The sequence below is a fragment of the Camellia sinensis genome, chromosome 9 (assembly GCF_055761805.1).
Source record: "Camellia sinensis isolate YWXY chromosome 9, ASM5576180v1, whole genome shotgun sequence".
In the NCBI taxonomy this organism is placed as follows: domain Eukaryota; kingdom Viridiplantae; phylum Streptophyta; class Magnoliopsida; order Ericales; family Theaceae; genus Camellia; species Camellia sinensis.
In genome coordinates, this window is record NC_138969.1 from 70,959,752 (window position 1) to 70,968,170 (window position 8,419).

The 8,419-nt window shown below is 32.2% G+C and overlaps 1 long non-coding RNA gene across 1 annotated transcript; it reads left to right on the forward strand.

Moving 5' to 3' along the window:
* The first annotated feature begins 3,116 nt into the window (after positions 1–3,116).
* Positions 3,117–7,233, forward strand: LOC114304786 (uncharacterized). Its single transcript, XR_003644156.2, has 4 exons — positions 3,117–3,732; positions 4,480–6,582; positions 6,675–6,756; positions 6,888–7,233. It is a non-coding gene; the product is annotated as an uncharacterized LOC114304786 (long non-coding RNA).
* The last annotated feature ends 1,186 nt before the right edge of the window (positions 7,234–8,419 follow it).

Below are 8,419 nucleotides of genomic sequence, written 5' to 3' on the forward strand. Positions count from 1 at the left end.
AGCCGGAAGGAAATTGGTACCTACTCCCACCTGAATTTTCAATCTTTCACCCTAGGCTCTCTCGCCAACTTAATCATAATCTCATCTATACATTACCTGAATTCACCATAACCGTTTAAATTAAATAATTGTTTTCAATTCTCAATGCAACTAATGCAATTCCTCAATTTATTTGAAAATATTTTCAACAACACTTCTGTTCATCAATAGGTTTTCAATTCATGAGCTCAACAAGCCATTACACAGCAAATGAGTTTCAATTCATTCTATGATAATCATTTCTACAATAGTGTCATTCTCCACCAATGACTATCATTTATCTCTACAATAATTAATAATTTACATAATTGTTATGCAGTTTACTTCAATCTTTAAGTAGAGATGACAATTTAATAATTTATACAATTTCATAAATTAGGATTTCAAGAAAATTGAGACTTTCTCAAATTCAAACATCCTCATGCTATTGAATAATAAGAAAATAGGTTTGATAAGAAAGTTATTATAAATATATATATATATATATATATGTATCCAACCAATCTCAAACCCTAACTCTCTATCATGTTCTTTCCTAAAAATCTCTACCAATACCTTAATGTAGTATACAAAAAGTATCATATATAAACCCATATTACACAAATAGAAGAAAACCCTATCTAACAGAAAGGAGAAGAGAAATGCTAAAACTATTCACTCTCTCTCTCTCTCTCTCTCTCTCTCTCTCTCTCTCTCTCTCACACACACACACACAAAAAGGAATGCTAAAACTCAAGTGGTGGTGAAACGAAAATCGACTCTAATGAAAGTGAGATATCACCATACTCAACAATATTAACATTGGAGTTTTTTTTTTTTTTAATCAATACAAGCTTCAACCACCTCAATCTTGAGGATTAATAAAGTATTAAAGAAAGAGAGAGAAGAAAAAGAGAGAATATATATATATAGAGAGAGAGAGAGAAAGAGAGAGAGTGTGTGTGTATGTGTGTGTGTGTGTGTGTGTGTGTGTGTGTGTGTGTGAAATGAATGTGAGAAGAGAAATATCTCAACTTAATGCAGAAAATGTGTCTAAAAAACTTGGCTGGAAGGCTGTCACGCCACTTAAAAGATTTTGATTTCACACAATCCGCTCATGCGAAATTTCTAGACTGCTTGTACGGATCTATCCAGTGAATTTTGGTCACAAACATGCATAATCAGCTCATGCGGAACAAATATTTTGTGCATGTAGATTAATCTAGACAACTTTACTTGGTAAATTTCAAACAATCGTATCTTCTTTTACTGGAGTTGGAATTAGGTCAATTTTATGTTTAAATTGAAACCCTAAAAATGAGTTTTCCAACAGTTCCAGTCTCACATCAAAATTCAAAATATGACGAGAGAAAAGAGTGAAAACTAGTCAAAAACACAAATATGAATTTAGAGTTGTAGGTATAATCTTGTCCAAGGACCACTTTGAAAGATCGGGAGTACTGCTGTGAACAACTCACAGCAGTAACTGTTGTGAGTTGAAACAACGTCGTTTCATCATATAAATAAAATAAATAATAATAAAAATTGCTTTGGTTGTTAAGAGGGCTTGAACCAGGCAAGCTGGAGAGAAAAAGAATTTTCAACCACTGTGCTATTGAGACAACTCATTAATATTTCGGACATATATTATATTTATTACAATCTGTATTCTAGCATAAAAAAAATTTACAATCTGCTATAAGTAAAATACAAAACAATGATTCAAACCAAAACGTGGGTCTATTAGGAGCGAGAAGGGTTTGGGTTGTCTACCGTCTCTCTACCATTACTCCGTTATTCCTCTACCGTTTGCTCCGACGGTTTTTCGCCATTGTCGTACCGTAGCTCCACCATCACCATTATCATTGAGGTTGCTTATTTGCCTTGTAAGAATCTTCACTCAGGTTTGAACATATATATTGTATTTATTACAATCTGTTATGTATATATATATATATATATGGTGATTTATTTTCATATCAAATAGAGATTGTGTTTTGGATTGGGGATTTAAATATAATATTATAGGATTCTGATATGTGTATGTATATAGTGATTTGTATCAAATTGATGGTCTGTTACTGTAGGAATGTGTTATTATGTATTGGATTAGGAATTGATGCTCTGTTAAATTAACTTTACAATTTGATATGCATACGAATCTGTTATTATATGGTGATTTAAGTGTTGGCATTTTCATTATCTTTTCACATAATGTAAGTTAAAAAAATTTATGACCTTTTTTAATTTAAATTGATGCTCTGTTATTATAGGAATGTGTTATTGTGTTTTGAATTAGGGATTGATGCTATGTTAAATTAACTTCACAATTTGATATGTATAAAAATCTGTTATGGTATATGTCAGTACCTTTCATAAAGACTTCAATTAGTAATTTTTAATAATATAAATTAACAGTTAACACCAGCTGTATTTGCATTAGCAATGAAACCAAACAAACATAACAATGTTTTTGTAAGTTTTTAAACAAGTAATTTAATTCCTATAGTTTAAGGAACAGATGCTGTTGATTTTGATGTTTTAATTATCAATTTTTAATTGTAAATAAACTGCCAATGCTCTTTGAAATCTTGATATAGTAGTTGGGTTCCCCTCACAAATCTTAGATGTGTTATGTTGCATTTTGGTTCTCACATATGTTCCTTTGTTGTTTTTATGACAAGTTCCATCATTTAATATATATGGTCCAATTATTTCAAAATTTTTCTAACAAATACTCTTAAAATACAAGAAAAATATAAAAATAAATAGATCTTGAGAGAATTTTCGCTAAATACAAAACATTTTTTGACAATAGACTATTGGTCTATTATTCTATCTGATTTCCAAGGACCAATCTTTTCTATCTACAAATTTTGAACGTGATTGTAGTAATATATCTTATTGTTGATGTTATTTTCGTGCTATTTTTATTGTTATTAGACTTTATATTCAGTAGTGCCGAAATGAAAGATGGTGCACTTGAGGAGTTGGCCAAGAATTCCATGCCATGTATTGGAATAGAATTTTATTCGGAGAAAGCTGCATATGAATTCTACAATGAATATGGAAGGATTGTGGGATTTAGGGCTGGGCATAGGGTCATCCGAACCGCCCAAACCGCCCTACCCGATCCGAACCGCGCATATATGGGCGGTTTCGCAAACACATTAGGATAAGGTGCGGTTTGGATTTTATGTAAATTTCGGGTTGCGGGCGGGTTGCGGGTTTGACCCGCACCTGCCCAACCCGCCCGCATAAAACTCTTTTTCTTTTTCTTTTTTAACCTGATCTGATCTGACCGTTCAAAATAACCTCTTTTTTTCCCCTTCAAATCTGATCGTCCAAAATAAGAAAAACCCTAATCTAATCAAACCCACTCGCTCACTCATTCATCAGAACCCTATCTCCTACTCCTCTCCTCCTCTCGGTCTCTCTCTCACTCTCACTCGCGATTTTCATTTGCGCACTCAGTGATCGAGCCTCTCTCTCACAAGATCGACCGATCGATCGACCTCATTGCATACAAGTAAAGCCCCTCTCTCTGATCTCTGTCTATGTCTCTCTCTCCCCGATCTTTAGTGTTTTTTTTTAATATATGAGATCTGTCTCTCTCTGATCTGTCTCCCTCACTATCTCATCTCTCTCACTCTCTCATCTCACAGTCTCTTACTCTCTAGTTTTGAATCTACACCGATCGACTCTCTCTCACAGGTAAGCCTCTCTCTCTCTCTCTCTCTCTCTCTCTCTCTCTCTCTCTCTCTCTCTCACCCTGATCTCTATCTGTGTTTGTTTGTTTGGAATATATCTTTGATTTAAGCAACAGATTTTTTGATTTAAATCTGTCCGTGTAATTTATCTGTATTGAATTAATCTGTGTAATTAATCTGTGTAATTTATCTCTCATCTCACAGTCTCTTACTCTCTGGTTTTGGATCTGTGTTTATTTATTTATTGGATCTGTATAAATTGGATCAGTTCATAGATTAGATCTATCTGTGTTTATTTATTTATTTTTTGTTTGTTGCAACAGATCTGTGTTTTTTGAATTAAATCTGTGGTATTAGATTGAATTAAATCTATGGTATTGGATTGAATTAAATCTGTGATGAATCTGTTATGAAAATCAAAATTTGAATCAGATGTTTTTTTTTGGAATTCAATCTGTTATGAAAAATAAATTTGTTTTTTGGAATTAATTTTTGATTAAATCTGTTGAATTAATCTGTGACTGTTTTTGTATACTATCACTGATTTTTTGGGTTTATTCTATTTATGAGTTTTATTTGTAACACTAATTTGTGATTTACATGTAGATTGAGTTTTAGGGAATTTTAATCAGAAACTGAATTTTAATCAAAAACTAGTGACTGTGACAGATTAATTCAGTTTGATTAAATCTGTTGAATTAATTTGTTTGATTGAATTAAAATTGAATATGTGACTGTTTTTGTAATCCAGTTTAAATGGAGGATAGTATTCAATCTCCCGCAATCAATCTTGTACCTCCGGAATCCTCTAATTCTCAAATGAATCCCTTCTTAGTCGAACCCGAACCTAAACCTGAACCTAAGCCTCCTAGACCCCCAAAGAGAAAGGGTGAGGGTGGAGGGGGGAGAGCACTATCCACAGTTTGGGATCATTTTGACAAGGTTGTAGGGACCGATGGGAAGCGTAGAGCCGTATGTAAATATTGTAAGAAAGAGTATATGGCTGACTCTAGACTTCATGGGACTAGCAATTTGAGGAGTCATACACCCAATTGTAAAGAATATCCAAATAGGGATACAGATGGTCAACAAACATTAAATCTTAAACCGAAACAAAATGAAGAGGGTGTTGAGGTTGTAACAACAATTTTTAATTTTGATACTTGTAAAAGGGCTCTTCCGGAAATGGTGGTCATTGATGAGTTACCATTTAGATTTGTGGAGGGTGTTGGATTTAGAAGATTTTGTAATGTCATGTAACCCAAATTCACACCAATTCCCTCTCGTCAAACCATATCTAGAGAAGTGCTTAACATATTCAAGAATGAAAGGGATAAGTTAAAGAAGGCCATGAAGGGTCGTAGAATTTGCTTTACTACGGACACTTGGACATCTATTCAGAATTTGTGTTACATGTGTTTGACTGCTCATTTCATTGATGATAACTGGAAACTTCAAAAAAGAATCATAAATTTTCAACAAGTTGAGGATCACAAAGGAGAAACATTGGGTCGAAAAATTGAGTCGTGTTTGATTGAGTGGAACATTGATAGCATATTCACCTTAACAGTTGATAATGCTAGTTCTAATAATCTTACCATTCAATATTTGAAAACGATAACCAAAGATTGGAAGGGGACTATTTTGCAACATGAGTTTATTCATATGCGTTGTTGTGCACATATTCTTAATCTCGTTGTGAGTGATGGGTTGAAAGAAATAAATGATTCTATTGCCAACATTAGACTTGCGGTGAGATATGTGAGGTCTTCTCCTCAAAGGCATGATGTTTTAAGAAATGTGCGGCCACACTCAAACTTGATTCAAAAGCTCTTGTATGCCTAGATGTACCAACGAGGTGGAACTCTACCTATTTGATGTTAGAGGCTGCCGAAAAGTATGAGAAGGCTTTTAATTGATTGAAGTTTGTGGATTCCAACTTTGAACCTTATTTCATGGATGTTGATGGTGGCATAAGAAGAAGTCCGAATGAATTGGATTGGAAAAAGTGTAGAATTTTTTTTGAGGTTTCTAAAATTATTTTATGTTGCAACTAAGAAATTTTCAGGGTCTCTCTTTGTTACTTCCAATGCTTTTTACAAAGAGATGCTTGTTATTGAAAGCAAAATTAACCAATTAATTTTGGAGGAGGATGATACTTTGAGCTCAATGGCAAAGACTATGAAGCTAAAGTTTAGCAAGTATTGGGGGGATGGAAGTAAAATCAATTTGTTGTTGTATGTTGCAGTGGTTCTTGATCCTACCAAAAAAATGACATACTTGGAGTTTTGTTTTTCCAATTTATTTTTTGGAGATAATAGGAAGGTGGAAGAGATGGTAGACAAGGTTAAGAGTTGTTTGAGTCGTTTGTATAGCCATTATGTCATACTTTATCCTTCAAATGAGAAACTTCCAAGTGTGAGTGAAGTTGTGAATATGGTGAAAGATGATGATGATGATGATCCCTATTCTTTAGTTGACTCCCAATTTAATTCCTATTTGGAGGGGCGATGCACTAGTGGATCTAAGTCGGAATTGGAACAATATTTATCCGAGGTTGAACATTTTGTAAAGAATCAAACATTTGAGATTTTGGATTATTGGAAGGTGAATGCAACCAAATATAGGGTGTTATCACAACTTGCAAGGGATGTGTAGGCCATGCCTATTTCTACCGTTGCATCGGAGTCGGCTTTTAGTACGGGAGGGCGTATTCTTGACCCATTTCGTAGTTCACTCTCACCTTCTATGGTTGAAGCTCTTGTATGTACTCAAAATTGGCTTCGAAGCAACCTTCCAATTTCTCTTCGAAAGGCGATGGATGATGTGGAGGAATTTGAGCAATATGACTCGGGTAAATGAGAATTTATTTATCTTCATTTTTATTTCTATTGTTCATTTTCTAATGTAAGTTTTATTAATCTTCTTTTGTTGATTCCTAATTAGGTACTTTGGAGTCAAGCTCATCTTCAACTTCAACCTATAATGTTGATGCTATAATTGATCTCTAATATCCATTTGATCATTGGTAATTTTTTTATATACTCAACACATTTTCTTTCTATATTGAGTTGAAATATATAGACATTTGTTTATCTTTTCATTTTTTACTATAATTGAAGATTAAAGTTTATATTTTTTCAATTTATTTTTGTGTAGGGTTCATCAACCAAATGCATGGAATTGGAATTGGAATTCGAATTTGTGAAAGTTGGATTGGATGTGAATGAAGTTTGACAACATGTGAATGAAGGATTGGAATTGAAATGTTTTTATTTTATTTCATGGGTTTGTATTGATTGAAGTTTAACAACAATTTTTTTTTTATTATTATTGCATTTTGGTTTTAGATGAATGTAAGTTAATGAATTTTTATTTTTTTTTTGCATTTTGGATGAATGTAAGTTAATGAAGAATTATTTTCTTTTTTTTTTTTTTTTTTGTATTTGGGTTAGGAATGATGAATGTAGAATTTTTAATGTAGGATTTTTTTTTATTTGGGTTATGAATGATGAATGTAAGATGAATGTAAGTTAATGATGAATGTAGATTTTGAGTGATTTGTTTAGGTTTCGAATTGAATTTGTTGTGTTTTTTATTTTGTAAGTTTTTTTATAAGTTTTAATTCATTAATTATTAATGTTGGAGCATTTTATAAAATATGAGGAAAAATGTCCAAAATAAAGATTGACAAAATGGGAGGAAAAAAAAGGGTTTAAAAATAATTTTTGAAAAAAAGTTCAATCCACAAACCGCCCGCAACCGCCCGCACAACCGCGAACCCTATCCGCACAAACCGCAAACCAAATCCAAATGATCTTGTTTCCCAAAAACAATTCCTTTTTCAAAACATTAATTTTCAATTGCAATTCAAAATCCATGATAATAATGAAATGGAATGGCAATGTAATATGTAACAATACATTAAGATAGTTCCAATTTCAATTCCACCACACAATGTTCCATTGTGATCAAATTCTATATCTCTATCAATGTAATATCATGATACAATTTCAAGAGATAATAAAATAATGTCAATGTTCATGTATGTACCACATGTAAATCAACAACTTCCAACTTAGTCTTTTCAAGACAATTCAACAATATTTTTTATATAAAACAAACTTCCAAAATCAAACATTTTCTTACCTTTCCAAGAATCTCCTCATTTAAATACCAACATGGTAATCCTCTACTGGTTACCAAAACCAGAACTTTTAAACAATAGATTCATCAATAGCAATAACATATAACACCAAAGCGGTTTCAAGGTTTCATTAATTTCTAACCCACATATTTTATCAATGAAATGTAATTATAATCTTTTCAAAACTCATCCCCTTCCCAAACATTAAATAGAATTAAATTTCTATTTTTCTCATACAAGTAAAATTTCGAGATCTTCAAGTTTAATCATAATTCTCAATAAGCATAAGTGAATCTTCCATCACTTGATCAATTATATCAAAATTTTCTCTTAACTATAAATACGAAATATGACACGAGTGTTCACTTTCCAATTATCAACATCAACCCCATCAAATTAAACCGAGAAAAATAATAAATAAATAAAAGTTTTGATAATTCATTTTTGTTTTAAGCCAATTCACCTGTTTGTTCCAAACAAGCTAAAATCATATTCTTTTCTTTTCTTGTCAAAATTCGCCAAAACAATTCAAATATCTCATAAA